Here is a 6728-nt window from a genome sequence, read left to right on the forward strand (position 1 = left end):
CTGCCGCTTCCTGGAACACCGCGGCCGCAGAGCAGAGGGACCACAACCTCCACAATCCATTGCTGCTTGCCCCGCCTCCCTTTGTTCATTGACGCGCCCGGAGGCGCTTAAATCACAGACGCTCCTCCAGCGTCGCGGGACGCGCCGGGCGAAGCCCGGGCCAAGGGCGGGTCCGTTTTAGACCGTTCGAGACCGTTGGAGACAGGACCGGGCCACCCCTCTTTCACGTGACGCCCTGTACATCCACGACATTAAGTTAAACTGTAAGTACCAGCTTGGTTGATCACCTCTACAGTAAGATGACAGCACGCGAAAGCAGAAGTAAGGGTGTGAATTCAAGTGGGAACTTAACAGGGACATTGGACAATTTTATCATTCGGGCAAATTCAGTTATCGATCAGGGGATCATTTTAATGGAGCACCGGGTTTCCCCAAGACCTTGCCCTAGCGAAAAGATCCTCCATGGGACACCTTGCTAATGCCCGTACCCCAGAGCCATTACCCCGAGTAAACATCATAGATGCTCCTGTGACTGTACATAACCCCCCCACTTCGCAGGCTCAGGAATTCACCTCACTAGCTGATCAGCTTCAAGTATCTATGGCTGCAGAAACGACTATAGTCTCTAACTATAGCTCACCTGAGAGACCATACACCAGGCAGACGCGAGGGAGGCGAGAGGGAGCGATACCGAAGAGGAAGCGGGGTGCAAACGATGCTGCTAGAGGCAGAAAGCCCAAACTTGCCAAACAAGCTTGCAATAGTAACTCATCACCATCGGGTCTTGGCACTGTGACTGTGAATCAATTAGAGACAACTGGGCCTTCAATGCCGCTCGTACACACTCCCTGTGTGTCCAAACCTGATGGTACAGCTCTGGCATTGGAGGATTTAGATCTCGCCAAACCTGGTTCTTTACTAAAGTCTTCTTTTAAATCATTTGAAGACAGGCTCCTACAAATTGAGCTTCGGCTAGTCAAGATCGAGGATGCAACACTGAACATTGCGGACAATATTAAGTTAACTGGGATGTCTCTGGGTATTGTTCAACAGAATTCTGTACAGGGGGGGGTGTCGCATGCTATTACTTCAATTCTAGCCCCACCCACATCAAATGTATCTATAGCTAAGCCATGTGCTCCTGCGATATTACCTGTAATTACGACTATAGGGGTGGACGTTGTTAAGCCTACTGAAACACCCCGGGACGTATCCGACCCAGTGCCCTCCAGGAAGTTAAGAGTTGATTTACCGCCAGAATCAAGCCCGTATCCGGTAGTGTTAACTGGGGTACCTGAGTTAAGCAATCCAAATAAGGAATCATTTATGTCACTGAAATATAAGGCCACAGATTGGCTTAATAGAAACAGACCACTTCCCCGTAATGTTTCCTGTGAAATCCTGATGGTGCATAGGGTGCCCTGGGTAGGGCATAGGCCAAAAGATATACAAGGCGATTGTGTGCTTGTGAACTTCAGGGACCCTCGTACCGTGGGATATATTTGTAACTAGATACACCACAGTAATGGATCATCGATTCAACCTCTTCCACTAACATATTTTTATCCCGCACCCCATCATCTAGATATGGAAGGGGAATGGACTCTAGTAAGGCACTGGGGCAGAGGGAGGGGGGCTGGGGGCTGGCATGAGCAACCACACACACCCAGTCAAATACCCACACAAAACAGGTATAGCAGACTAGAAATGGTTGATTGACTTCATAATCCTGGTGACAACCCTCCCGGAGTTTCTGACATTGGGAGAACTGTACAATATGAGGGAGCGACCGAGGCACGAAGTAGTCAAACACCGTGTGCCCCCCTATCACCTGTGAGTGTCAGTATCGCAGCTAACAATGTTGACCCCTTAGGGAGTATGTCGGGAGCCAAAGCCTCGTTTCCAGCTGGAAATAAGGTTTCGGTTTATAATGTTATCTCCTGGAATATTGCTGGGTTGGCAGGAAAGGTTAAAGAGCCGACTTGGTTAGCCTTTATAAAATCCTTTTCGGTGATATGCTTGCAAGAGACCTGGTTGGTAGAGAGTGACATATTTATAGAAGGCTAACAAAGTTTTTTTGTACCGGCAGAGCCGTCACGAAGTGGCAGAGCTAAAGGGGGATTGGCTGTGTACATTGATTTAGCCTTGTTCTGCACCGTCAAAACAATACCTACTCGTAATACTGACATCCAAGCAGTGACGGTTAAAAGAGGGAAGGAAATGGTATCCCTGATTAATTTCTATGATGCCGTAAACCCAAGAGGGGAGTGTAGGCTTGATGATTTGGGCAACTTTGTTAGACACCACTGTGAGAGCCTCTCCCATCGGATGCTCATTATGGGGGACTTTAATGTACACCCTTGTGGGAACACTGCAATTGGATCATAGGGTTGTCACAGGATGGGGGCCTCCACTTCAAACATTCTGGCTGGGGGGATAGGTTGAACCAACTCATGAACGAATTTGACCTAATCTCTGCCATGTCACTGGTGGATGATTGTAGCTTTCAATTAGTTCCTACATTCAAGGGTTACTCTGGGGATCTTTTACTGACCATATCTTTCTCTCTAGTGGCCTTTATACAACTATATTAGGATTTAAAATTCAGGAGAACGTACACAGTGATCATAATCCAGTCTGTATTTCTCTGGGTTACAACCTTCTAAAATTACGGGAAAATACGCCAAATTGTGGTATTCTTAAATGTACGGATGGAAGGCGCCGCCTTAAATGGGCTAAGGTGAATTCGGACCAACTTTATGACAAGATCCATAAATCTTGTGCTACCGAGTTATCACTGTGTGTGTCCTCTGTATCTCTCCCCCCAGACATCCTTTTTGCATTCGATGGTATGTATCAAAAGTAGGCGAAATGCTAACTGTACCATCGTCGGGCCCTGTTTGTAGGGACCCCAAATGGTTTGACCATTCCTGCTCAAAGGCAGGTCGTGAATTAAAGGCGGCCCTGAAACTAAGCCCTAGGGACCCCGTACTGGTTAGGGCATCACGCCTGTCTTACAAAAAGGCCTTGGCCAAGCGCAAGGCAGAAGTGAGGGATAATATTTGGAAAGATCTATTAGACCCCAATACCCTCGGTAACACTGAAAAATTCTGGGGCATTATTAACAAACCTTTATTTGATACGGTAGGTGACACCTCAGTTGGCACGAATATCACTGAAGATGAGTGGTTATCCCATTTTAGTCTTATTTTTAACAGTAACACTCCACAGTCAGAATTTGATAGAGGCGAACAAAGAGTAAGTCTACCATTTTTTACCATTAGCGAGGTCGAGAAAGGCATCATGGGGTTGTCAAGTAATAAAGCGCCAGGCCACGATGGCATGCCCCCTGACTTATTTAAATCAAGGGTATCTCTCTGGGCGCCAGTCCTTACCGCTGTGCTTAACGCAGCTGTGGAACACGGTTGCCCCAGGTCTTGGGGGACATCCACGATAGTACCAGTATTTAAGAAAGGGGACCGAAATAGTACTTCCTGTTACAGGCCGATATCTTTAATCAACTCTGTGGTCAAAGTAGTGGACGGAGTAATTTTGAACAGACTAGCTGCCTGGGCGGAAGAACGTGGGGTAATCTCCAAAATTCAATATGGCTTCCGGCCCAGTCTCTCCACAATAGCACAGTGTCTTAACTTATACCTGGTCCTAGGAAAGTACACCCTAGCGCGGCAGGGCACCATCCACATGGCGTTCATGGACCTCTCCTCAGCTTTTGACTGTGTTAATCGGGGAAAGCTCTGGGAGGCCATGGGTGCCATGGGGGTGGAGCCTAATCTGGTTAAACTCCTGGTGGATTTGCATCAGGATACTAGGGCTAACGTGAGGTATTCGCAGGACCTTAGGGTGTCTAGGGACTTTAGTGTCCACAGGTGTGTTAGGCAGGGCTGTATTGTGGCCCCCTTTCTCTTCAATTTATATATTAACAACTTGGAGGAGTTTTTATTAAATACTGGTGCTGATTACCCCTATGTCGGTCGTAAGGGTCTGCCTGTTTTATTATATGCGGACGCCGCCGTTTTGTTGGCTAGGACCACAAGAGGTCTTCAAACCCTATTAGATGCTTTTTACAGTTTTATGAAAGCCCGCGACTTATCTATTAACAATACTAAATCCTTTGTAATGCAGGTAGGGCAGCGTAACAAGAAGTCGTCTTTATTTCGGGTTAACGAGGAGAAGGTTCCTACAACAAGAACCTTCTCGTATTTGGGCGTCCTGTTCGATGATCATTTAAAATGGGGCCCATCACTCCAGAGGAAAAGGGGGGAGATCACTCGGGCTAACGCTGCTATCTTTAATTTTGCCAGGAAAATGGGCTAACGCCCTATTGCTGCACTATTAAAGATCTATCAGGCAAAGAGTGTGGCAATAGGAAGCTATGGTAGTGAACTCTGGGGGTATGTGGCAGCTAACGACATTGTGATGGCAGAGAATAATTTTTTGAAACAATTGTTGGGGTTCCCGAGGGGGACTTCCAACCTAATAGTGCATGAAGAAACTGGTACTCCTTTTATAAGTGATACCTTAGCACTATGACCACTAATCTGTTGGTTAAAATGTTGGCTAAATAAAGACCTGACCTTAAACCACCTACTCCTGAGAGAGGCCTTATCCTTGGATAATATGCTCAAAATCCCGTGGCTAAAATACTTGAAAGACTGTTTCTTTGGTATGTGGCGTTCAGAACTCTTTTTAAATCGTGATTCTATTAGGCTTGCTGATGTAGAGTCTGTGAGGAAAACTTTTCCCCTTTCACAACATATGCATCGCGAAGAGGTAGAACTAAATAAACCTAGTGTCCTGAAACATGCTATCCTGAAGACTACCCTTCCATGGAGCCTTATCTATCTTGGCCGATGTCGGGCTTTGATCGATACCTGCTAACTAGGTTCCGACGGGACTATTACCACCTCATGTTAGCCGTTCCAAAGGGTTCTCACCGAGGTCAAGTGCTACCCCCCTGCGGCTGAGACAATGAGTCTCCGCAGGACCTGGTGGAATTTTTATTTATCTGTCCTTTTTACGATTTACCTCTGAGGTTTTACCTAAAGCCCCTTCTAAAAAAACTGAACTTCACCCAAGTTAGACCAGCACTCTGTTACCTGCAATTGTTAATCCCCGGAAGTACATTATTTTTATTTTTTTTATTTTTGTAAGAACCTTTATTGTTGTAGTACGGAGATACAAACATGGGCCTACAACCAATCCGGCCGGCCGCTATTCAAATCGGTTAAAAAGTAATGTAGTATAAAAACATACAGCGGTCCGGGGTTCAAAGGCAGAATAGCATCCAGGATATGACATACAATACAATACCATGCGATAATAAGGATCTGAGACGGTTCATTTTGCAATAACGAAAAATAAAGTAAAAATCAATGTCGCATAATCACACACATCCCTAATACAGCTAACTAAAAGCAAAAGGTTTTACGCCAGCGATGTACATAAATTGAAAGAGACGGGGGAAGGGGTATATGAGTCAGGATAGATGCAATAAACACAAAGCAATCATGGCGAACTAGCCCCACCCCTCAAGGCGAAACACAATATGGGAAATATGGAAGACGACAACATCGAAATAGGAAAAGGGCAAAGGGCCATAGAAACAAAGAGAGAACAAAATAACAAACCCATCCCCCAACCCTGCACCCCTGCAGAAGGCTACGGCCTACCCCCCCAGCAGCGTGCCTGTCGCCCTAAATAAGAGTCCCGAAATACAGAGAAGAAAAGGAGAAAAAGAAAGAGAAAAAATACAGGAGAAGGGCCCTCGATCTGGTTATCCGGCCCCTCCCACCTCCGCGTGCAAAAATCTTATAAACAGTAACGGTAGAAGAAGTACAAGTAGCAGCAATCACGTATAACGCAATCAATTACATCCCCGCTAAGCGCCCCTTAAATCACCATCAACCATCTATGAGTCCCTCCATGTCCCAAGCGAATTCACCCCTGGCCTCGTCTGTCAATAGTACCAACATTGAACCATCCCTCAGACGGGATACAAAGTAGCACAAAGGGTCCGATTGCACCGGGAGGATCAGGCAGCATCACCGCTCCATAGGATCCCAGCCACCGAAATTTCGACGATAATGCATGGCGGAAGTCTGATTGTGACAATGTCAACACCGCCAACAGTCTCGAGTCCGAACACAGTCCCGCCAGACATGGAAAGGGAAACACACAATGCGGGAAGCGCCGAAAACCCGACGGGGCCGCCCAAACCGTGTATCGACGCTGTTCATCCACTCGCCGGTCAGAGAGAGGCCCCGATGAGACAATCATATGCGCCACAGGTGTATCCACAGTAGGCTCACGAACCAAATCTATCCACGTTTCCGAGAATGTAGACTCATCCGGGGAATACGTCAAGGAGGCAGAGGCAGACACATCGGCGCCTCCTTGAAAGCGATCCGTGCCGTTACAAGGTGGCGGGACAACAATGTTTTTTTCAGTACCCCTGAAGAAGAACTAAATAGTTCGAAATGCATTGGGTGGCAAGACTGGTTTGTTCGTAATAATGTTTGAAGCACATGTCTATGTAAAAGCCTCGGCATCATCAGACATTTGAAAATGCTAAATAAAACATTTCAAGGACTATCTGGCTGTCTCCGGAGTGATCTACTTTTGCAGTACATTTAGAACATGAGAACGATAAAAATTAGCGAATAATATTGTTGAACTTTGACAAAGACTAAACTTTACGCATGAGGAAT

Source organism: Lissotriton helveticus, chromosome 10 (genome assembly GCF_964261635.1).
Source record: "Lissotriton helveticus chromosome 10, aLisHel1.1, whole genome shotgun sequence".
Classification (NCBI taxonomy): domain Eukaryota; kingdom Metazoa; phylum Chordata; class Amphibia; order Caudata; family Salamandridae; genus Lissotriton; species Lissotriton helveticus.